The sequence below is a fragment of the Microcebus murinus genome, chromosome 11 (assembly GCF_040939455.1).
Source record: "Microcebus murinus isolate Inina chromosome 11, M.murinus_Inina_mat1.0, whole genome shotgun sequence".
In the NCBI taxonomy this organism is placed as follows: Eukaryota; Metazoa; Chordata; class Mammalia; order Primates; family Cheirogaleidae; genus Microcebus; species Microcebus murinus.
The window spans coordinates 101,893,884-101,920,482 of NC_134114.1; the positions used below are offsets into that span (position 1 = coordinate 101,893,884).

The following is a 26,599-nucleotide window of genomic DNA, read 5'->3' on the forward strand; positions in this document are numbered from 1 at the left end:
GACTGGGCCACAGGAGGACACAGAGGAGGGTCCCGGCCCCCACGGTAGCGTTGCCGGCAGTTCTCCAAGGGCTTGGGGGTTTTCCAGAGGGAGGAGATGGAGGGGACTGATTTCTTCAGCGCCCCACAAACCACGCCACCCCACCCCACCCAAGGGACACATCCCGAGAGAGAGACGCCCCATACACTCGCTCCCCTCCCCCGTGCGCTGTGCCCCAGCCCTGGCCCGGGGGAATAGGCGGCCGCCCGGCCACAGGGTGGGGGGCGCAACTGAAAGGGGTTGTGGGGGAGGGCGGCCCCTGGCTGGGGTCAAAGGGCGAGCGCCCCGCCCGCCCGTGCGCAGTCAGCGCGCTGGGGGTGGGGGGCGGGGAGGTGAAGGAGGCCAGGCGAGGAGAGGAGGGGGGCTGGAAGGTCTCCACCTTGGCGGGTCCAGCCGTGGAGGCGCATCTTGTGTGAGTGTGAGTGAGTGAGTGAGTGTGAGTGTGTGTGTATAGAGAGACAGCCCCCAACCCCGGCCCGCCGCTCCCTGCCCGCCCCGCCTGTCACCCCCGTCCCTCGGAGCCCGCCGGACCCGGCCGGCGAACTCAACAGGCCCGGCCCGGCGCGGGTCAGCGCCGGCGCGGGGCCTGGGGCGGGAGGAGGCGGCGGGGAAGCGCAGAGAGGCTCGGCTTCCTGAGCGGGGCAGGGGCGCCCTCCGCCGTCCACGGCCACACCACCCTGAACGCGCCCGATCTCGTCTGATCTCGGAAGCTAAGCAGGGTCGGGCCTGGTTAGAACTTGGATGGGAGACCGCCCGGGAATACCGGGTGCCGTAGGCTTCTTCTTTTTTTATTTTTTTTTTTTTGCCTCTGGTTCTGTCGCGTTTCTGGGAGTGCGGGGGCGGCCCGGGGTGGGGGTGACCCCCACCCTCAGCGCCCGCCGCGGTGCCTGGCGCCCCAGCCCGCACTGTGGGGCCTCCTCTTGTCCCGAGCCGCCACACCGCCGCCACGCGGCAGCATGCGTGGCTTCTGGACTGTCAGGTCTCAGACCAAAGGTCTGCTCTGTGGGAACCGACACGCTGGAGGAAACCTTGAGAGTCTGAGAGGGGAGGGAGTTCCCGAAGAAGGCCAGGATGTCATTTTGAGGGAGTATGTGACCAGAACTCCTCCCGTTGCTTTTGGGGTTCTATGGGCTACACGTAGGAATCTTTGGTGGTGGCACCTGATGTTGGGGGATCCGGAGTCACACCCCGACCTGCTCCACAGGCCTCCTTTTACTATTCTCTTCGGATTCATTATTTATTTATTTATTTATTTATTTATTTATTTATTTATTTATTTATTTTTTGAGACAGAGTCTCGGTTTGTTGCCCAGGCTAGAGTGAGTGCCGTGGCGTCAGCCTAGCTCACAGCAACTTCAAACTCCTGGGCTCGAGTGATCCTTCTGCCTCAGCCTCCCGGGTAGCTGGGACTACAGGCATGCGCCACCATGCCCAGCTAAATTTTTATATATATATCAGTTGGCCAATTCATTTCTTTCTATTGATAGTAGAGACGGGGTCTCGCTCTTGCTCAGGCTGGTTTTGAACACCTGACCTTGAGCAATCCGCCCGCCTCGGCCTCCCAAGAGCTAGGATTACAGGCGTGAGCCACAGCGCCCGGCCGGATTCATTATTTTTAAAAAGTGTCTCTTATCTCTATTATTGCATTTTCTTTTCTCTCTCTTTTCAAGCAGATGATGGGAGTCCAAGTATTAAGGTGACATGTGTTGCCCGTGCCCCCCTCTCCCCCCCCCCGTGTTCTTATTCATTTACCTCTCATGTTGTTCCAGCGTATTGTGGGGGTACCAATGTTAAGGTCGGGTGCGTTGCCCTCTCCCAGCCTCCCCCCTCGGGTCAGAGCTTCAAGTGCGCCCATCCCCCAGTCGGTGCGCACCCACCCCATTCCTAATGGATGTGTATGCCCATCCCCTCCCCCCACCCGCCCGACACCCACCCGATGAAGGTGATTCCTCTGTGTCCACTTAGGTGTCCATCGGTTCGTACCCATTTGCTGGTGAGCGCGAGCACGTGGTGCTCGTGTGTCCATTCTTGGAATGCTTGGCTTACTGGAACGGGTTCCAGCTCTGGCCAGGAGAACCACGAGAGGTGCCCCCTCACCGCTGCTCCTCACAGCCGAATAGCACTCCGTGGTGTCCACGCGCCACATTTCATTTACGCACTCGTGGGTCGATGGGCACTCGGGTCGCTTCCAGGTCTTTGCGATTGTGACTTGTGTCCTGACTCTAACCCTAACCCTTACCCAGCCCGTCTCCTCCACGGCCCCTGCCTGACTGACTCCATCCCGCCCGGCCTGTCACCTGTCACCGTCCTCTACCCCTGCCTGACACGCTCCTCCCTGCCCGGGCCGTCACCATCCTCGGCCCCTGCCTGACGGGGCTCCTCCGTCGCCTGGGCCTTCCAAGGGCTTGGTGTGGACGCTGGTTCCAGGACGCCCTCCCAGGAACCCGGTAGCAGGGCGGCCGCGGCGTCTCGCACAACCCAACCGTCCGCCGGCCGGCCGCCTGTCCCTAAGTGGCCTGCGGGGGACGTGCTCCCGCTGTGCCGTGGGGGCCCAGCCTGGTGCCTTCTCTGAGGCCCCGTGGCTGCCGCTCCCCGCAAGGGGAGAGCCGCGGAGGTGGGGACCGCCTCCTCATGGGGACGTACACCCAGCTCTCCAGGTCGGATTCCGGGGCTCTCTGTGCTGCCAGAAGGCCCAGCTGGCCTGCGGGTCCTTAGAGTGGCAAAAACATCCGAAAACTGAGATTGAGGGTCCGGTGGGTGTCTGCACTTTTCTGCTGGGCGCCCCAGGGAGGCCTGGGGGCTGGCTGGACAACGCGGTCTGCTGGGCTGGGTGGGGGGGTTTGGAGGAGCAACTGATGCCCTTTGCACTTTGGGTAGCAAGTGTCTGAGGTGTCTCTGGGCCCTGCGCCAGGTGGGGGCGGGGGCGGGGGCGGGGTGGGAGGAGGAGGAGGAGGCGGGAAGGGCTGTGGCCTGCAGTCGTGTTCCCCGGGGTGGCACAGCATGTGGCTTCTTCCACGGGCTGCTTGGCCTGGGCTCCCTGCACCTGGGCCTTTGGAGGACTGGCCCTGTGCTTGCCAACACTTCCTGCAGGGACCCAGAGCTGGGAGGTTGCATCTCTCAGCCCTGGGTCGGGCAGAGCCCCAGCGGGCCCTGCCCACAACCTCTCTCAGCACGGGTCCCCCAGAAGGCTCCTTTGGGACCAGGATTCTCTTGCGGGTGACTCTTTAAGGTCTGGCCCCTGGATGGAGGGGCACCAGGAGTAGAGGAGCAGGAAGGGGAAGGGGGTGGCCATGCGAGGGGACACTTTCAGGCCAAGTCCCAGCTTCAGTCTGATCCTCCTAGGAACCCCGGTGTGGACATCACACCTCCTGGTTGCCCTGCTCTGAGACAAGGAGCCGGGCTTCGCATTCCCACAGCAGCCAGTCGTGGGCTGAGGACACCTGGGGCGTTGGGAACTCCCTGGCTTCTCCTTGGATTAACATCTGGAGCTGCTTGGGAATTGTGCCGCCACACACACCCGAGTGCAGGTGTCTTCTGCACAGACCGCGGGCCTGGCTCTTCTGAATGCCGCTAGCTCGCCACCCACCCACGGGTGAACCTGGTCAGGGTACTTTCTGTCAGGGGCAGACTCTGATCCGGGCGGGCTACCGGTGTCTCTGTTTGCTCCTTTCTTTCTTCCATTTCGGGAAAGGCTTCCTTACTGGGTGTGGAAATCTCCTATGCCTTTCCTCGCCTATTCTGTCAGCTTTCAAATTCTCTTTCAGTTGCCACCCTCACAGATGGATTAGGAAACTCTTTCCGGTGCACTCATTAGTGAAATGACCTCAATGACGCTGGAATCCAATATCTAGTCGCCGATTTTTAGCGAGTCCACACGCCAGGGTGGTTGGGGTCCAATGCAGCCCCGGCCAGGCCCAGGCCCCTTGGACTGGGCCACAGGAGGACACAGAGGAGGGTCCCGGCCCCCACGGTAGCGTTGCCGGCAGTTCTCCAAGGGCTTGGGGGTTTTCCAGAGGGAGGAGATGGAGGGGACTGATTTCTTCAGCGCCCCACAAACCACGCCACCCCACCCCACCCAAGGGACACATCCCGAGAGAGAGACGCCCCATACACTCGCTCCCCTCCCCCGTGCGCTGTGCCCCAGCCCTGGCCCGGGGGAATAGGCGGCCGCCCGGCCACAGGGTGGGGGGCGCAACTGAAAGGGGTTGTGGGGGAGGGCGGCCCCTGGCTGGGGTCAAAGGGCGAGCGCCCCGCCCGCCCGTGCGCAGTCAGCGCGCTGGGGGTGGGGGGCGGGGAGGTGAAGGAGGCCAGGCGAGGAGAGGAGGGGGGCTGGAAGGTCTCCACCTTGGCGGGTCCAGCCGTGGAGGCGCATCTTGTGTGAGTGTGAGTGAGTGAGTGAGTGTGAGTTTGTGTGTATAGAGAGACAGCCCCCAACCCCGGCCCGCCGCTCCCTGCCCGCCCCGCCTGTCACCCCCGTCCCTCGGAGCCCGCCGGACCCGGCCGGCGAACTCAACAGGCCCGGCCCGGCGCGGGTCAGCGCCGGCGTGGGGCCTGGGGCGGGAGGAGGCGGCGGGGAAGCGCAGAGAGGCTCGGCTTCCTGAGCGGGGCAGGGGCGCCCTCCGCCGTCCACGGCCACACCACCCTGAACGCGCCCGATCTCGTCTGATCTCGGAAGCTAAGCAGGGTCGGGCCTGGTTAGAACTTGGATGGGAGACCGCCCGGGAATACCGGGTGCCGTAGGCTTCTTCTTTTTTTATTTTTTTTTTTTTGCCTCTGGTTCTGTCGCGTTTCTGGGAGTGCGGGGGCGGCCCGGGGTGGGGGTGACCCCCACCCTCAGCGCCCGCCGCGGTGCCTGGCGCCCCAGCCCGCACTGTGGGGCCTCCTCTTGTCCCGAGCCGCCACACCGCCGCCACGCGGCAGCATGCGTGGCTTCTGGACTGTCAGGTCTCAGACCAAAGGTCTGCTCTGTGGGAACCGACACGCTGGAGGAAACCTTGAGAGTCTGAGAGGGGAGGGAGTTCCCGAAGAAGGCCAGGATGTCATTTTGAGGGAGTATGTGACCAGAACTCCTCCCGTTGCTTTTGGGGTTCTATGGGCTACACGTAGGAATCTTTGGTGGTGGCACCTGATGTTGGGGGATCCGGAGTCACACCCCGACCTGCTCCACAGGCCTCCTTTTACTTTTCTCTTCGGATTCATTATTTATTTATTTATTTATTTATTTATTTTTTGAGACAGAGTCTCGGTTTGTTGCCCAGGCTAGAGTGAGTGCCGTGGCGTCAGCCTAGCTCACAGCAACTTCAAACTCCTGGGCTCGAGTGATCCTTCTGCCTCAGCCTCCCGGGTAGCTGGGACTACAGGCATGCGCCACCATGCCCAGCTAAATTTTTATATATATATCAGTTGGCCAATTCATTTCTTTCTATTGATAGTAGAGACGGGGTCTCGCTCTTGCTCAGGCTGGTTTTGAACACCTGACCTTGAGCAATCCGCCCGCCTCGGCCTCCCAAGAGCTAGGATTACAGGCGTGAGCCACAGCGCCCGGCCGGATTCATTATTTTTAAAAAGTGTCTCTTATCTCTATTATTGCATTTTCTTTTCTCTCTCTTTTCAAGCAGATGATGGGAGTCCAAGTATTAAGGTGACATGTGTTGCCCGTGCCCCCCTCTCCCCCCCCCCCGTGTTCTTATTCATTTACCTCTCATGTTGTTCCAGCGTATTGTGGGGGTACCAATGTTAAGGTCGGGTGCGTTGCCCTCTCCCAGCCTCCCCCCTCGGGTCAGAGCTTCAAGTGCGCCCATCCCCCAGTCGGTGCGCACCCACCCCATTCCTAATGGATGTGTATGCCCATCCCCTCCCCCCACCCGCCCGACACCCACCCGATGAAGGTGATTCCTCTGTGTCCACTTAGGTGTCCATCGGTTCGTACCCATTTGCTGGTGAGCGCGAGCACGTGGTGCTCGTGTGTCCATTCTTGGAATGCTTGGCTTACTGGAACGGGTTCCAGCTCTGGCCAGGAGAACCACGAGAGGTGCCCCCTCACCGCTGCTCCTCACAGCCGAATAGCACTCCGTGGTGTCCACGCGCCACATTTCATTTACGCACTCGTGGGTCGATGGGCACTCGGGTCGCTTCCAGGTCTTTGCGATTGTGACTTGTGTCCTGACTCTAACCCTAACCCTTACCCAGCCCGTCTCCTCCACGGCCCCTGCCTGACTGACTCCATCCCGCCCGGCCTGTCACCTGTCACCGTCCTCTACCCCTGCCTGACACGCTCCTCCCTGCCCGGGCCGTCACCATCCTCGGCCCCTGCCTGACGGGGCTCCTCCGTCGCCTGGGCCTTCCAAGGGCTTGGTGTGGACGCTGGTTCCAGGACGCCCTCCCAGGAACCCGGTAGCAGGGCGGCCGCGGCGTCTTGCACAACCCAACCGTCCGCCGGCCGGCCGCCTGTCCCTAAGTGGCCTGCGGGGGACGTGCTCCCGCTGTGCCGTGGGGGCCCAGCCTGGTGCCTTCTCTGAGGCCCCGTGGCTGCCGCTCCCCGCAAGGGGAGAGCCGCGGAGGTGGGGACCGCCTCCTCATGGGGACGTACACCCAGCTCTCCAGGTCGGATTCCGGGGCTCTCTGTGCTGCCAGAAGGCCCAGCTGGCCTGCGGGTCCTTAGAGTGGCAAAAACATCCGAAAACTGAGATTGAGGGTCCGGTGGGTGTCTGCACTTTTCTGCTGGGCGCCCCAGGGAGGCCTGGGGGCTGGCTGGACAACGCGATCTGCTGGGCTGGGTGGGGGGGTTTGGAGGAGCAACTGATGCCCTTTGCACTTTGGGTAGCAAGTGTCTGAGGTGTCTCTGGGCCCTGCGCCAGGTGGGGGCGGGGGCGGGGGCAGGGTGGGAGGAGGAGGAGGAGGAGGCGGGAAGGGCTGTGGCCTGCAGTCGTGTTCCCCGGGGTGGCACAGCATGTGGCTTCTTCCACGGGCTGCTTGGCCTGGGCTCCCTGCACCTGGGCCTTTGGAGGACTGGCCCTGTGCTTGCCAACACTTCCTGCAGGGACCCAGAGCTGGGAGGTTGCATCTCTCAGCCCTGGGTCGGGCAGAGCCCCAGCGGGCCCTGCCCACAACCTCTCTCAGCACGGGTCCCCCAGAAGGCTCCTTTGGGACCAGGATTCTCTTGCGGGTGACTCTTTAAGGTCTGGCCCCTGGATGGAGGGGCACCAGGAGTAGAGGAGCAGGAAGGGGAAGGGGGTGGCCATGCGAGGGGACACTTTCAGGCCAAGTCCCAGCTTCAGTCTGATCCTCCTGGGAACCCCGGGGTGGACATCACACCTCCTGGTTGCCCTGCTCTGAGACAAGGAGCCGGGCTTCGCATTCCCACAGCAGCCAGTCGTGGGCTGAGGACACCTGGGGCGTTGGGAACTCCCTGGCTTCTCCTTGGATTAACATCTGGAGCTGCTTGGGAATTGTGCCGCCACACACACCCGAGTGCAGGTGTCTTCTGCACAGACCGCGGGCCTGGCTCTTCTGAATGCCGCTAGCTCGCGACCCACCCACGGGTGAACCTGGTCAGGGTACTTTCTGTCAGGGGCAGACTCTGATCCGGGCGGGCTACCGGTGTCTCTGTTTGCTCCTTTCTTTCTTCCATTTCGGGAAAGGCTTCCTTACTGGGTGTGGAAATCTCCTATGCCTTTCCTCGCCTATTCTGTCAGCTTTCAAATTCTCTTTCAGTTGCCACCCTCACAGATGGATTAGGAAACTCTTTCCGGTGCACTCATTAGTGAAATGACCTCAATGACGCTGGAATCCAATATCTAGTCGCCGATTTTTAGCGAGTCCACACGCCAGGGTGGTTGGGGTCCAATGCAGCCCCGGCCAGGCCCAGGCCCCTTGGACTGGGCCACAGGAGGACACAGAGGAGGGTCCCGGCCCCCACGGTAGCGTTGCCGGCAGTTCTCCAAGGGCTTGGGGGTTTTCCAGAGGGAGGAGATGGAGGGGACTGATTTCTTCAGCGCCCCACAAACCACGCCACCCCACCCCACCCAAGGGACACATCCCGAGAGAGAGACGCCCCATACACTCGCTCCCCTCCCCCGTGCGCTGTGCCCCAGCCCTGGCCCGGGGGAATAGGCGGCCGCCCGGCCACAGGGTGGGGGGCGCAACTGAAAGGGGTTGTGGGGGAGGGCGGCCCCTGGCTGGGGTCAAAGGGCGAGCGCCCCGCCCGCCCGTGCGCAGTCAGCGCGCTGGGGGTGGGGGCGGGGAGGTGAAGGAGGCCAGGCGAGGAGAGGAGGGGGGCTGGAAGGTCTCCACCTTGGCGGGTCCAGCCGTGGAGGCGCATCTTGTGTGAGTGTGAGTGAGTGAGTGAGTGTGAGTGTGTGTGTATAGAGAGACAGCCCCCAACCCCGGCCCGCCGCTCCCTGCCCGCCCCGCCTGTCACCCCCGTCCCTCGGAGCCCGCCGGACCCGGCCGGCGAACTCAACAGGCCCGGCCCGGCGCGGGTCAGCGCCGGCGCGGGGCCTGGGGCGGGAGGAGGCGGCGGGGAAGCGCAGAGAGGCTCGGCTTCCTGAGCGGGGCAGGGGCGCCCTCCGCCGTCCACGGCCACACCACCCTGAACGCGCCCGATCTCGTCTGATCTCGGAAGCTAAGCAGGGTCGGGCCTGGTTAGAACTTGGATGGGAGACCGCCCGGGAATACCGGGTGCCGTAGGCTTCTTCTTTTTTTATTTATTTTTTTTTTTTGCCTCTGGTTCTGTCGCGTTTCTGGGAGTGCGGGGGCGGCCCGGGGTGGGGGTGACCCCCACCCTCAGCGCCCGCCGCGGTGCCTGGCGCCCCAGCCCGCACTGTGGGGCCTCCTCTTGTCCCGAGCCGCCACACCGCCGCCACGCGGCAGCATGCGTGGCTTCTGGACTGTCAGGTCTCAGACCAAAGGTCTGCTCTGTGGGAACCGACACGCTGGAGGAAACCTTGAGAGTCTGAGAGGGGAGGGAGTTCCCGAAGAAGGCCAGGATGTCATTTTGAGGGAGTATGTGACCAGAACTCCTCCCGTTGCTTTTGGGGTTCTATGGGCTACACGTAGGAATCTTTGGTGGTGGCACCTGATGTTGGGGGATCCGGAGTCACACCCCGACCTGCTCCACAGGCCTCCTTTTACTATTCTCTTCGGATTCATTATTTATTTATTTATTTATTTATTTATTTATTTATTTATTTATTTTTTGAGACAGAGTCTCGGTTTGTTGCCCAGGCTAGAGTGAGTGCCGTGGCGTCAGCCTAGCTCACAGCAACTTCAAACTCCTGGGCTCGAGTGATCCTTCTGCCTCAGCCTCCCGGGTAGCTGGGACTACAGGCATGCGCCACCATGCCCAGCTAAATTTTTATATATATATCAGTTGGCCAATTCATTTCTTTCTATTGATAGTAGAGACGGGGTCTCGCTCTTGCTCAGGCTGGTTTTGAACACCTGACCTTGAGCAATCCGCCCGCCTCGGCCTCCCAAGAGCTAGGATTACAGGCGTGAGCCACAGCGCCCGGCCGGATTCATTATTTTTAAAAAGTGTCTCTTATCTCTATTATTGCATTTTCTTTTCTCTCTCTTTTCAAGCAGATGATGGGAGTCCAAGTATTAAGGTGACATGTGTTGCCCGTGCCCCCCTCTCCCCCCCCCCGTGTTCTTATTCATTTACCTCTCATGTTGTTCCAGCGTATTGTGGGGGTACCAATGTTAAGGTCGGGTGCGTTGCCCTCTCCCAGCCTCCCCCCTCGGGTCAGAGCTTCAAGTGCGCCCATCCCCCAGTCGGTGCGCACCCACCCCATTCCTAATGGATGTGTATGCCCATCCCCTCCCCCCACCCGCCCGACACCCACCCGATGAAGGTGATTCCTCTGTGTCCACTTAGGTGTCCATCGGTTCGTACCCATTTGCTGGTGAGCGCGAGCACGTGGTGCTCGTGTGTCCATTCTTGGAATGCTTGGCTTACTGGAACGGGTTCCAGCTCTGGCCAGGAGAACCACGAGAGGTGCCCCCTCACCGCTGCTCCTCATAGCCGAATAGCACTCCGTGGTGTCCACGCGCCACATTTCATTTACGCACTCGTGGGTCGATGGGCACTCGGGTCGCTTCCAGGTCTTTGCGATTGTGACTTGTGTCCTGACTCTAACCCTAACCCTTACCCAGCCCGTCTCCTCCACGGCCCCTGCCTGACTGACTCCATCCCGCCCGGCCTGTCACCTGTCACCGTCCTCTACCCCTGCCTGACACGCTCCTCCCCGCCCGGGCCGTCACCGTCCTCGGCCCCTGCCTGACGGGGCTCCTCCGTCGCCTGGGCCTTCCAAGGGCTTGGTGTGGACGCTGGTTCCAGGACGCCCTCCCAGGAACCCGGTAGCAGGGCGGCCGCGGCGTCTCGCACAACCCAACCGTCCGCCGGCCGGCCGCCTGTCCCTAAGTGGCCTGCGGGGGACGTGCTCCCGCTGTGCCGTGGGGGCCCAGCCTGGTGCCTTCTCTGAGGCCCCGTGGCTGCCGCTCCCCGCAAGGGGAGAGCCGCGGAGGTGGGGACCGCCTCCTCATGGGGACGTACACCCAGCTCTCCAGGTCGGATTCCGGGGCTCTCTGTGCTGCCAGAAGGCCCAGCTGGCCTGCGGGTCCTTAGAGTGGCAAAAACATCCGAAAACTGAGATTGAGGGTCCGGTGGGTGTCTGCACTTTTCTGCTGGGCGCCCCAGGGAGGCCTGGGGGCTGGCTGGACAACGCGGTCTGCTGGGCTGGGTGGGGGGGTTTGGAGGAGCAACTGATGCCCTTTGCACTTTGGGTAGCAAGTGTCTGAGGTGTCTCTGGGCCCTGCGCCAGGTGGGGGCGGGGGCGGGGGCGGGGTGGGAGGAGGAGGAGGAGGAGGCGGGAAGGGCTGTGGCCTGCAGTCGTGTTCCCCGGGGTGGCACAGCATGTGGCTTCTTCCACGGGCTGCTTGGCCTGGGCTCCCTGCACCTGGGCCTTTGGAGGACTGGCCCTGTGCTTGCCAACACTTCCTGCAGGGACCCAGAGCTGGGAGGTTGCATCTCTCAGCCCTGGGTCGGGCAGAGCCCCAGCGGGCCCTGCCCACAACCTCTCTCAGCACGGGTCCCCCAGAAGGCTCCTTTGGGACCAGGATTCTCTTGCGGGTGACTCTTTAAGGTCTGGCCCCTGGATGGAGGGGCACCAGGAGTAGAGGAGCAGGAAGGGGAAGGGGGTGGCCATGCGAGGGGACACTTTCAGGCCAAGTCCCAGCTTCAGTCTGATCCTCCTAGGAACCCCGGTGTGGACATCACACCTCCTGGTTGCCCTGCTCTGAGACAAGGAGCCGGGCTTCGCATTCCCACAGCAGCCAGTCGTGGGCTGAGGACACCTGGGGCGTTGGGAACTCCCTGGCTTCTCCTTGGATTAACATCTGGAGCTGCTTGGGAATTGTGCCGCCACACACACCCGAGTGCAGGTGTCTTCTGCACAGACCGCGGGCCTGGCTCTTCTGAATGCCGCTAGCTCGCGACCCACCCACGGGTGAACCTGGTCAGGGTACTTTCTGTCAGGGGCAGACTCTGATCCGGGCGGGCTACCGGTGTCTCTGTTTGCTCCTTTCTTTCTTCCATTTCGGGAAAGGCTTCCTTACTGGGTGTGGAAATCTCCTATGCCTTTCCTCGCCTATTCTGTCAGCTTTCAAATTCTCTTTCAGTTGCCACCCTCACAGATGGATTAGGAAACTCTTTCCGGTGCACTCATTAGTGAAATGACCTCAATGACGCTGGAATCCAATATCTAGTCGCCGATTTTTAGCGAGTCCACACGCCAGGGTGGTTGGGGTCCAATGCAGCCCCGGCCAGGCCCAGGCCCCTTGGACTGGGCCACAGGAGGACACAGAGGAGGGTCCCGGCCCCCACGGTAGCGTTGCCGGCAGTTCTCCAAGGGCTTGGGGGTTTTCCAGAGGGAGGAGATGGAGGGGACTGATTTCTTCAGCGCCCCACAAACCACGCCACCCCACCCCACCCAAGGGACACATCCCGAGAGAGAGACGCCCCATACACTCGCTCCCCTCCCCCGTGCGCTGTGCCCCAGCCCTGGCCCGGGGGAATAGGCGGCCGCCCGGCCACAGGGTGGGGGGCGCAACTGAAAGGGGTTGTGGGGGAGGGCGGCCCCTGGCTGGGGTCAAAGGGCGAGCGCCCCGCCCGCCCGTGCGCAGTCAGCGCGCTGGGGGTGGGGGCGGGGAGGTGAAGGAGGCCAGGCGAGGAGAGGAGGGGGGCTGGAAGGTCTCCACCTTGGCGGGTCCAGCCGTGGAGGCGCATCTTGTGTGAGTGTGAGTGAGTGAGTGAGTGTGAGTGTGTGTGTATAGAGAGACAGCCCCCAACCCCGGCCCGCCGCTCCCTGCCCGCCCCGCCTGTCACCCCCGTCCCTCGGAGCCCGCCGGACCCGGCCGGCGAACTCAACAGGCCCGGCCCGGCGCGGGTCAGCGCCGGCGCGGGGCCTGGGGCGGGAGGAGGCGGCGGGGAAGCGCAGAGAGGCTCGGCTTCCTGAGCGGGGCAGGGGCGCCCTCCGCCGTCCACGGCCACACCACCCTGAACGCGCCCGATCTCGTCTGATCTCGGAAGCTAAGCAGGGTCGGGCCTGGTTAGAACTTGGATGGGAGACCGCCCGGGAATACCGGGTGCCGTAGGCTTCTTCTTTTTTTATTTATTTTTTTTTTTTGCCTCTGGTTCTGTCGCGTTTCTGGGAGTGCGGGGGCGGCCCGGGGTGGGGGTGACCCCCACCCTCAGCGCCCGCCGCGGTGCCTGGCGCCCCAGCCCGCACTGTGGGGCCTCCTCTTGTCCCGAGCCGCCACACCGCCGCCACGCGGCAGCATGCGTGGCTTCTGGACTGTCAGGTCTCAGACCAAAGGTCTGCTCTGTGGGAACCGACACGCTGGAGGAAACCTTGAGAGTCTGAGAGGGGAGGGAGTTCCCGAAGAAGGCCAGGATGTCATTTTGAGGGAGTATGTGACCAGAACTCCTCCCGTTGCTTTTGGGGTTCTATGGGCTACACGTAGGAATCTTTGGTGGTGGCACCTGATGTTGGGGGATCCGGAGTCACACCCCGACCTGCTCCACAGGCCTCCTTTTACTTTTCTCTTTGGATTCATTATTTATTTATTTATTTATTTATTTATTTATTTATTTATTTTTTGAGACAGAGTCTCGGTTTGTTGCCCAGGCTAGAGTGAGTGCCGTGGCGTCAGCCTAGCTCACAGCAACTTCAAACTCCTGGGCTCGAGTGATCCTTCTGCCTCAGCCTCCCGGGTAGCTGGGACTACAGGCATGCGCCACCATGCCCAGCTAAATTTTTATATATATATCAGTTGGCCAATTCATTTCTTTCTATTGATAGTAGAGACGGGGTCTCGCTCTTGCTCAGGCTGGTTTTGAACACCTGACCTTGAGCAATCCGCCCGCCTCGGCCTCCCAAGAGCTAGGATTACAGGCGTGAGCCACAGCGCCCGGCCGGATTCATTATTTTTAAAAAGTGTCTCTTATCTCTATTATTGCATTTTCTTTTCTCTCTCTTTTCAAGCAGATGATGGGAGTCCAAGTATTAAGGTGACATGTGTTGCCCGTGCCCCCCTCTCCCCCCCCCGTGTTCTTATTCATTTACCTCTCATGTTGTTCCAGCGTATTGTGGGGGTACCAATGTTAAGGTCGGGTGCGTTGCCCTCTCCCAGCCTCCCCCCTCGGGTCAGAGCTTCAAGTGCGCCCATCCCCCAGTCGGTGCGCACCCACCCCATTCCTAATGGATGTGTATGCCCATCCCCTCCCCCCACCCGCCCGACACCCACCCGATGAAGGTGATTCCTCTGTGTCCACTTAGGTGTCCATCGGTTCGTACCCATTTGCTGGTGAGCGCGAGCACGTGGTGCTCGTGTGTCCATTCTTGGAATGCTTGGCTTACTGGAACGGGTTCCAGCTCTGGCCAGGAGAACCACGAGAGGTGCCCCCTCACCGCTGCTCCTCACAGCCGAATAGCACTCCGTGGTGTCCACGCGCCACATTTCATTTACGCACTCGTGGGTCGATGGGCACTCGGGTCGCTTCCAGGTCTTTGCGATTGTGACTTGTGTCCTGACTCTAACCCTAACCCTTACCCAGCCCGTCTCCTCCACGGCCCCTGCCTGACTGACTCCATCCCGCCCGGCCTGTCACCTGTCACCGTCCTCTACCCCTGCCTGACACGCTCCTCCCTGCCCGGGCCGTCACCATCCTCGGCCCCTGCCTGACGGGGCTCCTCCGTCGCCTGGGCCTTCCAAGGGCTTGGTGTGGACGCTGGTTCCAGGACGCCCTCCCAGGAACCCGGTAGCAGGGCGGCCGCGGCGTCTTGCACAACCCAACCGTCCGCCGGCCGGCCGCCTGTCCCTAAGTGGCCTGCGGGGGACGTGCTCCCGCTGTGCCGTGGGGGCCCAGCCTGGTGCCTTCTCTGAGGCCCCGTGGCTGCCGCTCCCCGCAAGGGGAGAGCCGCGGAGGTGGGGACCGCCTCCTCATGGGGACGTACACCCAGCTCTCCAGGTCGGATTCCGGGGCTCTCTGTGCTGCCAGAAGGCCCAGCTGGCCTGCGGGTCCTTAGAGTGGCAAAAACATCCGAAAACTGAGATTGAGGGTCCGGTGGGTGTCTGCACTTTTCTGCTGGGCGCCCCAGGGAGGCCTGGGGGCTGGCTGGACAACGCGATCTGCTGGGCTGGGTGGGGGGGTTTGGAGGAGCAACTGATGCCCTTTGCACTTTGGGTAGCAAGTGTCTGAGGTGTCTCTGGGCCCTGCGCCAGGTGGGGGCGGGGGCGGGGGCAGGGTGGGAGGAGGAGGAGGAGGAGGCGGGAAGGGCTGTGGCCTGCAGTCGTGTTCCCCGGGGTGGCACAGCATGTGGCTTCTTCCACGGGCTGCTTGGCCTGGGCTCCCTGCACCTGGGCCTTTGGAGGACTGGCCCTGTGCTTGCCAACACTTCCTGCAGGGACCCAGAGCTGGGAGGTTGCATCTCTCAGCCCTGGGTCGGGCAGAGCCCCAGCGGGCCCTGCCCACAACCTCTCTCAGCACGGGTCCCCCAGAAGGCTCCTTTGTGACCAGGATTCTCTTGCGGGTGACTCTTTAAGGTCTGGCCCCTGGATGGAGGGGCACCAGGAGTAGAGGAGCAGGAAGGGGAAGGGGGTGGCCATGCGAGGGGACACTTTCAGGCCAAGTCCCAGCTTCAGTCTGATCCTCCTGGGAACCCCGGGGTGGACATCACACCTCCTGGTTGCCCTGCTCTGAGACAAGGAGCCGGGCTTCGCATTCCCACAGCAGCCAGTCGTGGGCTGAGGACACCTGGGGCGTTGGGAACTCCCTGGCTTCTCCTTGGATTAACATCTGGAGCTGCTTGGGAATTGTGCCGCCACACACACCCGAGTGCAGGTGTCTTCTGCACAGACCGCGGGCCTGGCTCTTCTGAATGCCGCTAGCTCGCGACCCACCCACGGGTGAACCTGGTCAGGGTACTTTCTGTCAGGGGCAGACTCTGATCCGGGCGGGCTACCGGTGTCTCTGTTTGCTCCTTTCTTTCTTCCATTTCGGGAAAGGCTTCCTTACTGGGTGTGGAAATCTCCTATGCCTTTCCTCGCCTATTCTGTCAGCTTTCAAATTCTCTTTCAGTTGCCACCCTCACAGATGGATTAGGAAACTCTTTCCGGTGCACTCATTAGTGAAATGACCTCAATGACGCTGGAATCCAATATCTAGTCGCCGATTTTTAGCGAGTCCACACGCCAGGGTGGTTGGGGTCCAATGCAGCCCCGGCCAGGCCCAGGCCCCTTGGACTGGGCCACAGGAGGACACAGAGGAGGGTCCCGGCCCCCACGGTAGCGTTGCCGGCAGTTCTCCAAGGGCTTGGGGGTTTTCCAGAGGGAGGAGATGGAGGGGACTGATTTCTTCAGCGCCCCACAAACCACGCCACCCCACCCCACCCAAGGGACACATCCCGAGAGAGAGACGCCCCATACACTCGCTCCCCTCCCCCGTGCGCTGTGCCCCAGCCCTGGCCCGGGGGAATAGGCGGCCGCCCGGCCACAGGGTGGGGGGCGCAACTGAAAGGGGTTGTGGGGGAGGGCGGCCCCTGGCTGGGGTCAAAGGGCGAGCGCCCCGCCCGCCCGTGCGCAGTCAGCGCGCTGGGGGTGGGGGGCGGGGAGGTGAAGGAGGCCAGGCGAGGAGAGGAGGGGGGCTGGAAGGTCTCCACCTTGGCGGGTCCAGCCGTGGAGGCGCATCTTGTGTGAGTGTGAGTGAGTGAGTGAGTGTGAGTGTGTGTGTATAGAGAGACAGCCCCCAACCCCGGCCCGCCGCTCCCTGCCCGCCCCGCCTGTCACCCCCGTCCCTCGGAGCCCGCCGGACCCGGCCGGCGAACTCAACAGGCCCGGCCCGGCGCGGGTCAGCGCCGGCGCGGGGCCTGGGGCGGGAGGAGGCGGCGGGGAAGCGCAGAGAGGCTCGGCTTCCTGAGCGGGGCAGGGGCGCCCTCCGCCGTCCACGGCCACACCACCCTGAACGCGCCCGATCTCGTCTGATCTCGGAAGCTAAGCAGGGTCGGGCCTGGTTAGAACTTGGATGGGAGACCGCCCGGGAATACCGGGTGCCGTAGGCTTCTTCTTTTTTTATTTTTTTTTTTTTTGCCTCTGGTTCTGTCGCGTTTCTGGGAGTGCGGGGGCGGCCCGGGGTGGGGGTGACCCCCACCCTCAGCGCCCGCCGCGGTGCCTGGCGCCCCAGCCCGCACTGTGGGGCCTCCTCTTGTCCCGAGCCGCCACACCGCCGCCACGCGGCAGCATGCGTGGCTTCTGGACTGTCAGGTCTCAGACCAAAGGTCTGCTCTGTGGGAACCGACACGCTGGAGGAAACCTTGAGAGTCTGAGAGGGGAGGGAGTTCCCGAAGAAGGCCAGGATGTCATTTTGAGGGAGTATGTGACCAGAACTCCTCCCGTTGCTTTTGGGGTTCTATGGGCTACACGTAGGAATCTTTGGTGGTGGCACCTGATGTTGGGGGATCCGGAGTCACACCCCGACCTGCTCCACAGGCCTCCTTTTACTATTCTCTTCGGATTCATTATTTATTTATTTATTTATTTATTTATTTATTTATTTTTTGAGACAGAGTCTCGGTTTGTTGCCCAGGCTAGAGTGAGTGCCGTGGCGTCAGCCTAGCTCACAGCAACTTCAAACTCCTGGGCTCGAGTGATCCTTCTGCCTCAGCCTCCCGGGTAGCTGGGACTACAGGCATGCGCCACCATGCCCAGCTAAATTTTTATATATATATCAGTTGGCCAATTCATTTCTTTCTATTGATAGTAGAGACGGGGTCTCGCTCTTGCTCAGGCTGGTTTTGAACACCTGACCTTGAGCAATCCGCCCGCCTCGGCCTCCCAAGAGCTAGGATTACAGGCGTGAGCCACAGCGCCCGGCCGGATTCATTATTTTTAAAAAGTGTCTCTTATCTCTATTATTGCATTTTCTTTTCTCTCTCTTTTCAAGCAGATGATGGGAGTCCAAGTATTAAGGTGACATGTGTTGCCCGTGCCCCCCTCTCCCCCCCCCGTGTTCTTATTCATTTACCTCTCATGTTGTTCCAGCGTATTGTGGGGGTACCAATGTTAAGGTCGGGTGCGTTGCCCTCTCCCAGCCTCCCCCCTCGGGTCAGAGCTTCAAGTGCGCCCATCCCCCAGTCGGTGCGCACCCACCCCATTCCTAATGGATGTGTATGCCCATCCCCTCCCCCCACCCGCCCGACACCCACCCGATGAAGGTGATTCCTCTGTGTCCACTTAGGTGTCCATCGGTTCGTACCCATTTGCTGGTGAGCGCGAGCACGTGGTGCTCGTGTGTCCATTCTTGGAATGCTTGGCTTACTGGAACGGGTTCCAGCTCTGGCCAGGAGAACCACGAGAGGTGCCCCCTCACCGCTGCTCCTCATAGCCGAATAGCACTCCGTGGTGTCCACGCGCCACATTTCATTTACGCACTCGTGGGTCGATGGGCACTCGGGTCGCTTCCAGGTCTTTGCGATTGTGACTTGTGTCCTGACTCTAACCCTAACCCTTACCCAGCCCGTCTCCTCCACGGCCCCTGCCTGACTGACTCCATCCCGCCCGGCCTGTCACCTGTCACCGTCCTCTACCCCTGCCTGACACGCTCCTCCCCGCCCGGGCCGTCACCGTCCTCGGCCCCTGCCTGACGGGGCTCCTCCGTCGCCTGGGCCTTCCAAGGGCTTGGTGTGGACGCTGGTTCCAGGACGCCCTCCCAGGAACCCGGTAGCAGGGCGGCCGCGGCGTCTCGCACAACCCAACCGTCCGCCGGCCGGCCGCCTGTCCCTAAGTGGCCTGCGGGGGACGTGCTCCCGCTGTGCCGTGGGGGCCCAGCCTGGTGCCTTCTCTGAGGCCCCGTGGCTGCCGCTCCCCGCAAGGGGAGAGCCGCGGAGGTGGGGACCGCCTCCTCATGGGGACGTACACCCAGCTCTCCAGGTCGGATTCCGGGGCTCTCTGTGCTGCCAGAAGGCCCAGCTGGCCTGCGGGTCCTTAGAGTGGCAAAAACATCCGAAAACTGAGATTGAGGGTCCGGTGGGTGTCTGCACTTTTCTGCTGGGCGCCCCAGGGAGGCCTGGGGGCTGGCTGGACAACGCGGTCTGCTGGGCTGGGTGGGGGGGTTTGGAGGAGCAACTGATGCCCTTTGCACTTTGGGTAGCAAGTGTCTGAGGTGTCTCTGGGCCCTGCGCCAGGTGGGGGCGGGGGCGGGGGCGGGGTGGGAGGAGGAGGAGGAGGAGGCGGGAAGGGCTGTGGCCTGCAGTCGTGTTCCCCGGGGTGGCACAGCATGTGGCTTCTTCCACGGGCTGCTTGGCCTGGGCTCCCTGCACCTGGGCCTTTGGAGGACTGGCCCTGTGCTTGCCAACACTTCCTGCAGGGACCCAGAGCTGGGAGGTTGCATCTCTCAGCCCTGGGTCGGGCAGAGCCCCAGCGGGCCCTGCCCACAACCTCTCTCAGCACGGGTCCCCCAGAAGGCTCCTTTGGGACCAGGATTCTCTTGCGGGTGACTCTTTAAGGTCTGGCCCCTGGATGGAGGGGCACCAGGAGTAGAGGGCCCCCACGGCACAGCGGGAGCACGTCCCCCGCAGGCCACTTAGGGACAGGCGGCCGGCCGGCGGACGGTTGGGTTGTGCGAGACGCCGCGGCCGCCCTGCTACCGGGTTCCTGGGAGGGCGTCCTGGAACCAGCGTCCACACCAAGCCCTTGGAAGGCCCAGGCGACGGAGGAGCCCCGTCAGGCAGGGGCCGAGGATGGTGACGGCCCGGGCAGGGAGGAGCGTGTCAGGCAGGGGTAGAGGACGGTGACAGGTGACAGGCCGGGCGGGATGGAGTCAGTCAGGCAGGGGCCGTGGAGGAGACGGGCTGGGTAAGGGTTAGGGTTAGAGTCAGGACACAAGTCACAATCGCAAAGACCTGGAAGCGACCCGAGTGCCCATCGACCCACGAGTGCGTAAATGAAATGTGGCGCGTGGACACCACGGAGTGCTATTCGGCTGTGAGGAGCAGCGGTGAGGGGGCACCTCTCGTGGTTCTCCTGGCCAGAGCTGGAACCCGTTCCAGTAAGCCAAGCATTCCAAGAATGGACACACGAGCACCACGTGCTCGCGCTCACCAGCAAATGGGTACGAACCGATGGACACCTAAGTGGACACAGAGGAATCACCTTCATCGGGTGGGTGTCGGGCGGGTGGGGGGAGGGGATGGGCATACACATCCATTAGGAATGGGGTGGGTGCGCACCGACTGGGGGATGGGCGCACTTGAAGCTCTGACCCGAGGGGGGAGGCTGGGAGAGGGCAACGCACCCGACCTTAACATTGGTACCCCCACAATACGCTGGAACAACATGAGAGGTAAATGAATAAGAACACGGGGGGGGGGAGAGGGGGGCACGGGCAACACATGTCACCTTAATACTTGGACTCCCATCATCTGCTTGAAAAGAGAGAGAAAAGAAAATGCAATAATAGAGATAAGAGACACTTTTTAAAAATAATGAATCCGGCCGGGCGCTGTGGCTCACGCCTGTAATCCTAGCTCTTGGGAGGCCGAGGCGGGCGGATTGCTCAAGGTCAGGTGTTCAAAACCAGCCTGAGCAAGAGCGAGACCCCGTCTCTACTATCAATAGAAAGAAATGAATTGGCCAACTGATATATATATAAAAATTTAGCTGGGCATGGTGGCGCATGCCTGTAGTCCCAGCTACCCGGGAGGCTGAGGCAGAAGGATCACTCGAGCCCAGGAGTTTGAAGTTGCTGTGAGCTAGGCTGACGCCACGGCACTCACTCTAGCCTGGGCAACAAACCGAGACTCTGTCTCAAAAAATAAATAAATAAATAAATAAATAAATAAATAAATAATGAATCCGAAGAGAAAAGTAAAAGGAGGCCTGTGGAGCAGGTCGGGGTGTGACTCCGGATCCCCCAACATCAGGTGCCACCACCAAAGATTCCTACGTGTAGCCCATAGAACCCCAAAAGCAACGGGAGGAGTTCTGGTCACATACTCCCTCAAAATGACATCCTGGCCTTCTTCGGGAACTCCCTCCCCTCTCAGACTCTCAAGGTTTCCTCCAGCGTGTCGGTTCCCACAGAGCAGACCTTTGGTCTGAGACCTGACAGTCCAGAAGCCACGCATGCTGCCGCGTGGCGGCGGTGTGGCGGCTCGGGACAAGAGGAGGCCCCACAGTGCGGGCTGGGGCGCCAGGCACCGCGGCGGGCGCTGAGGGTGGGGGTCACCCCCACCCCGGGCCGCCCCCGCACTCCCAGAAACGCGACAGAACCAGAGGCAAAAAAAAAAAAAATAAAAAAAGAAGAAGCCTACGGCACCCGGTATTCCCGGGCGGTCTCCCATCCAAGTTCTAACCAGGCCCGACCCTGCTTAGCTTCCGAGATCAGACGAGATCGGGCGCGTTCAGGGTGGTGTGGCCGTGGACGGCGGAGGGCGCCCCTGCCCCGCTCAGGAAGCCGAGCCTCTCTGCGCTTCCCCGCCGCCTCCTCCCGCCCCAGGCCCCGCGCCGGCGCTGACCCGCGCCGGGCCGGGCCTGTTGAGTTCGCCGGCCGGGTCCGGCGGGCTCCGAGGGACGGGGGTGACAGGCGGGGCGGGCAGGGAGCGGCGGGCCGGGGTTGGGGGCTGTCTCTCTATACACACACACTCACACTCACTCACTCACTCACACTCACACAAGATGCGCCTCCACGGCTGGACCCGCCAAGGTGGAGACCTTCCAGCCCCCCTCCTCTCCTCGCCTGGCCTCCTTCACCTCCCCGCCCCCACCCCCAGCGCGCTGACTGCGCACGGGCGGGCGGGGCGCTCGCCCTTTGACCCCAGCCAGGGGCCGCCCTCCCCCACAACCCCTTTCAGTTGCGCCCCCCACCCTGTGGCCGGGCGGCCGCCTATTCCCCCGGGCCAGGGCTGGGGCACAGCGCACGGGGGAGGGGAGCGAGTGTATGGGGCGTCTCTCTCTCGGGATGTGTCCCTTGGGTGGGGTGGGGTGGCGTGGTTTGTGGGGCGCTGAAGAAATCAGTCCCCTCCATCTCCTCCCTCTGGAAAACCCCCAAGCCCTTGGAGAACTGCCGGCAACGCTACCGTGGGGGCCGGGACCCTCCTCTGTGTCCTCCTGTGGCCCAGTCCAAGGGGCCTGGGCCTGGCCGGGGCTGCATTGGACCCCAACCACCCTGGCGTGTGGACTCGCTAAAAATCGGCGACTAGATATTGGATTCCAGCGTCATTGAGGTCATTTCACTAATGAGTGCACCGGAAAGAGTTTCCTAATCCATCTGTGAGGGTGGCAACTGAAAGAGAATTTGAAAGCTGACAGAATAGGCGAGGAAAGGCATAGGAGATTTCCACACCCAGTAAGGAAGCCTTTCCCGAAATGGAAGAAAGAAAGGAGCAAACAGAGACACCGGTAGCCCGCCCGGATCAGAGTCTGCCCCTGACAGAAAGTACCCTGACCAGGTTCACCCGTGGGTGGGTCGCGAGCTAGCGGCATTCAGAAGAGCCAGGCCCGCGGTCTGTGCAGAAGACACCTGCACTCGGGTGTGTGTGGCGGCACAATTCCCAAGCAGCTCCAGATGTTAATCCAAGGAGAAGCCAGGGAGTTCCCAACGCCCCAGGTGTCCTCAGCCCACGACTGGCTGCTGTGGGAATGCGAAGCCCGGCTCCTTGTCTCAGAGCAGGGCAACCAGGAGGTGTGATGTCCACCCCGGGGTTCCCAGGAGGATCAGACTGAAGCTGGGACTTGGCCTGAAAGTGTCCCCTCGCATGGCCACCCCCTTCCCCTTCCTGCTCCTCTACTCCTGGTGCCCCTCCATCCAGGGGCCAGACCTTAAAGAGTCACCCGCAAGAGAATCCTGGTCCCAAAGGAGCCTTCTGGGGGACCCGTGCTGAGAGAGGTTGTGGGCAGGGCCCGCTGGGGCTCTGCCCGACCCAGGGCTGAGAGATGCAACCTCCCAGCTCTGGGTCCCTGCAGGAAGTGTTGGCAAGCACAGGGCCAGTCCTCCAAAGGCCCAGGTGCAGGGAGCCCAGGCCAAGCAGCCCGTGGAAGAAGCCACATGCTGTGCCACCCCGGGGAACACGACTGCAGGCCACAGCCCTTCCCGCCTCCTCCTCCTCCCACCCTGCCCCCGCCCCCGCCCCCACCTGGCGCAGGGCCCAGAGACACCTCAGACACTTGCTACCCAAAGTGCAAAGGGCATCAGTTGCTCCTCCAAACCCCCCCACCCAGCCCAGCAGATCGCGTTGTCCAGCCAGCCCCCAGGCCTCCCTGGGGCGCCCAGCAGAAAAGTGCAGACACCCACCGGACCCTCAATCTCAGTTTTCGGATGTTTTTGCCACTCTAAGGACCCGCAGGCCAGCTGGGCCTTCTGGCAGCACAGAGAGCCCCGGAATCCGACCTGGAGAGCTGGGTGTACGTCCCCATGAGGAGGCGGTCCCCACCTCCGCGGCTCTCCCCTTGCGGGGAGCGGCAGCCACGGGGCCTCAGAGAAGGCACCAGGCTGGGCCCCCACGGCACAGCGGGAGCACGTCCCCCGCAGGCCACTTAGGGACAGGCGGCCGGCCGGCGGACGGTTGGGTTGTGCAAGACGCCGCGGCCGCCCTGCTACCGGGTTCCTGGGAGGGCGTCCTGGAACCAGCGTCCACACCAAGCCCTTGGAAGGCCCAGGCGACGGAGGAGCCCCGTCAGGCAGGGGCCGAGGATGGTGACGGCCCGGGCAGGGAGGAGCGTGTCAGGCAGGGGTAGAGGACGGTGACAGGTGACAGGCCGGGCGGGATGGAGTCAGTCAGGCAGGGGCCGTGGAGGAGACGGGCTGGGTAAGGGTTAGGGTTAGAGTCAGGACACAAGTCACAATCGCAAAGACCTGGAAGCGACCCGAGTGCCCATCGACCCACGAGTGCGTAAATGAAATGTGGCGCGTGGACACCACGGAGTGCTATTCGGCTGTGAGGAGCAGCGGTGAGGGGGCACCTCTCGTGGTTCTCCTGGCCAGAGCTGGAACCCGTTCCAGTAAGCCAAGCATTCCAAGAATGGACACACGAGCACCACGTGCTCGCGCTCACCAGCAAATGGGTACGAACCGATGGACACCTAAGTGGACACAGAGGAATCACCTTCATCGGGTGGGTGTCGGGCGGGTGGGGGGAGGGGATGGGCATACACATCCATTAGGAATGGGGTGGGTGCGCACCGACTGGGGGATGGGCGCACTTGAAGCTCTGACCCGAGGGGGGAGGCTGGGAGAGGGCAACGCACCCGACCTTAACATTGGTACCCCCACAATACGCTGGAACAACATGAGAGGTAAATGAATAAGAACACGGGGGGGGGGGAGAGGGGGGCACGGGCAACACATGTCACCTTAATACTTGGACTCCCATCATCTGCTTGAAAAGAGAGAGAAAAGAAAATGCAATAATAGAGATAAGAGACACTTTTTAAAAATAATGAATCCGGCCGGGCGCTGTGGCTCACGCCTGTAATCCTAGCTCTTGGGAGGCCGAGGCGGGCGGATTGCTCAAGGTCAGGTGTTCAAAACCAGCCTGAGCAAGAGCGAGACCCCGTCTCTACTATCAATAGAAAGAAATGAATTGGCCAACTGATATATATATAAAAATTTAGCTGGGCATGGTGGCGCATGCCTGTAGTCCCAGCTACCCGGGAGGCTGAGGCAGAAGGATCACTCGAGCCCAGGAGTTTGAAGTTGCTGTGAGCTAGGCTGACGCCACGGCACTCACTCTAGCCTGGGCAACAAACCGAGACTCTGTCTCAAAAAATAAATAAATAAATAAATAAATAAATAATGAATCCGAAGAGAAAAGTAAAAGGAGGCCTGTGGAGCAGGTCGGGGTGTGACTCCGGATCCCCCAACATCAGGTGCCACCACCAAAGATTCCTACGTGTAGCCCATAGAACCCCAAAAGCAACGGGAGGAGTTCTGGTCACATACTCCCTCAAAATGACATCCTGGCCTTCTTCGGGAACTCCCTCCCCTCTCAGACTCTCAAGGTTTCCTCCAGCGTGTCGGTTCCCACAGAGCAGACCTTTGGTCTGAGACCTGACAGTCCAGAAGCCACGCATGCTGCCGCGTGGCGGCGGTGTGGCGGCTCGGGACAAGAGGAGGCCCCACAGTGCGGGCTGGGGCGCCAGGCACCGCGGCGGGCGCTGAGGGTGGGGGTCACCCCCACCCCGGGCCGCCCCCGCACTCCCAGAAACGCGACAGAACCAGAGGCAAAAAAAAAAAAATAAAAAAAGAAGAAGCCTACGGCACCCGGTATTCCCGGGCGGTCTCCCATCCAAGTTCTAACCAGGCCCGACCCTGCTTAGCTTCCGAGATCAGACGAGATCGGGCGCGTTCAGGGTGGTGTGGCCGTGGACGGCGGAGGGCGCCCCTGCCCCGCTCAGGAAGCCGAGCCTCTCTGCGCTTCCCCGCCGCCTCCTCCCGCCCCAGGCCCCACGCCGGCGCTGACCCGCGCCGGGCCGGGCCTGTTGAGTTCGCCGGCCGGGTCCGGCGGGCTCCGAGGGACGGGGGTGACAGGCGGGGCGGGCAGGGAGCGGCGGGCCGGGGTTGGGGGCTGTCTCTCTATACACACAAACTCACACTCACTCACTCACTCACACTCACACAAGATGCGCCTCCACGGCTGGACCCGCCAAGGTGGAGACCTTCCAGCCCCCCTCCTCTCCTCGCCTGGCCTCCTTCACCTCCCCGCCCCCACCCCCAGCGCGCTGACTGCGCACGGGCGGGCGGGGCGCTCGCCCTTTGACCCCAGCCAGGGGCCGCCCTCCCCCACAACCCCTTTCAGTTGCGCCCCCCACCCTGTGGCCGGGCGGCCGCCTATTCCCCCGGGCCAGGGCTGGGGCACAGCGCACGGGGGAGGGGAGCGAGTGTATGGGGCGTCTCTCTCTCGGGATGTGTCCCTTGGGTGGGGTGGGGTGGCGTGGTTTGTGGGGCGCTGAAGAAATCAGTCCCCTCCATCTCCTCCCTCTGGAAAACCCCCAAGCCCTTGGAGAACTGCCGGCAACGCTACCGTGGGGGCCGGGACCCTCCTCTGTGTCCTCCTGTGGCCCAGTCCAAGGGGCCTGGGCCTGGCCGGGGCTGCATTGGACCCCAACCACCCTGGCGTGTGGACTCGCTAAAAATCGGCGACTAGATATTGGATTCCAGCGTCATTGAGGTCATTTCACTAATGAGTGCACCGGAAAGAGTTTCCTAATCCATCTGTGAGGGTGGCAACTGAAAGAGAATTTGAAAGCTGACAGAATAGGCGAGGAAAGGCATAGGAGATTTCCACACCCAGTAAGGAAGCCTTTCCCGAAATGGAAGAAAGAAAGGAGCAAACAGAGACACCGGTAGCCCGCCCGGATCAGAGTCTGCCCCTGAGAGAAAGCACCCTGACCAGGTTCACCCGTCTGTGGGTGGCGAGCTAGCGGCATTCAGAAGAGCCAGGCCCGCGGTCTGTGCAGAAGACACCTGCACTCGGGTGTGTGTGGCGGCACAATTCCCAAGCAGCTCCAGATGTTAATCCAAGGAGAAGCCAGGGAGTTCCCAACGCCCCAGGTGTCCTCAGCCCACGACTGGCTGCTGTGGGAATGCGAAGCCCGGCTCCTTGTCTCAGAGCAGGGCAACCAGGAGGTGTGATGTCCACACCGGGGTTCCTAGGAGGATCAGACTGAAGCTGGGACTTGGCCTGAAAGTGTCCCCTCGCATGGCCACCCCCTTCCCCTTCCTGCTCCTCTACTCCTGGTGCCCCTCCATCCAGGGGCCAGACCTTAAAGAGTCACCCGCAAGAGAATCCTGGTCCCAAAGGAGCCTTCTGGGGGACCCGTGCTGAGAGAGGTTGTGGGCAGGGCCCGCTGGGGCTCTGCCCGACCCAGGGCTGAGAGATGCAACCTCCCAGCTCTGGGTCCCTGCAGGAAGTGTTGGCAAGCACAGGGCCAGTCCTCCAAAGGCCCAGGTGCAGGGAGCCCAGGCCAAGCAGCCCGTGGAAGAAGCCACATGCTGTGCCACCCCGGG

At 62.2% G+C, this 26,599-nt stretch overlaps 7 non-coding genes across 7 annotated transcripts; 5 read left to right on the forward strand and 2 right to left on the reverse strand.

Annotated features, from left to right (window-relative positions):
* Positions 1 to 698: 698 nt before the first annotated feature.
* LOC142874208 (5S ribosomal RNA) lies at positions 699 to 817 on the forward strand. Its single transcript, XR_012922021.1, has one exon. It is a non-coding gene; the product is annotated as a 5S ribosomal RNA (ribosomal RNA).
* A 3,846-nt stretch (positions 818 to 4,663) lies between these two features.
* Positions 4,664 to 4,782, forward strand: LOC142874219 (5S ribosomal RNA). Its single transcript, XR_012922032.1, has one exon. It is a non-coding gene; the product is annotated as a 5S ribosomal RNA (ribosomal RNA).
* A 3,829-nt stretch (positions 4,783 to 8,611) lies between these two features.
* Positions 8,612 to 8,730, forward strand: LOC142874230 (5S ribosomal RNA). The gene has a single exon (XR_012922042.1). It is a non-coding gene; the product is annotated as a 5S ribosomal RNA (ribosomal RNA).
* Positions 8,731 to 12,577: 3,847 nt separating this feature from the next.
* LOC142874235 (5S ribosomal RNA) lies at positions 12,578 to 12,696 on the forward strand. The gene has a single exon (XR_012922045.1). It is a non-coding gene; the product is annotated as a 5S ribosomal RNA (ribosomal RNA).
* Positions 12,697 to 16,539: 3,843 nt separating this feature from the next.
* Positions 16,540 to 16,658, forward strand: LOC142874236 (5S ribosomal RNA). Its single transcript, XR_012922046.1, has one exon. It is a non-coding gene; the product is annotated as a 5S ribosomal RNA (ribosomal RNA).
* A 4,241-nt stretch (positions 16,659 to 20,899) lies between these two features.
* On the reverse strand, positions 20,900 to 21,018 carry LOC142873808 (5S ribosomal RNA). The gene has a single exon (XR_012921781.1). It is a non-coding gene; the product is annotated as a 5S ribosomal RNA (ribosomal RNA).
* Positions 21,019 to 24,841: 3,823 nt separating this feature from the next.
* LOC142873809 (5S ribosomal RNA) lies at positions 24,842 to 24,960 on the reverse strand. Its single transcript, XR_012921782.1, has one exon. It is a non-coding gene; the product is annotated as a 5S ribosomal RNA (ribosomal RNA).
* Positions 24,961 to 26,599: the final 1,639 nt, after the last annotated feature.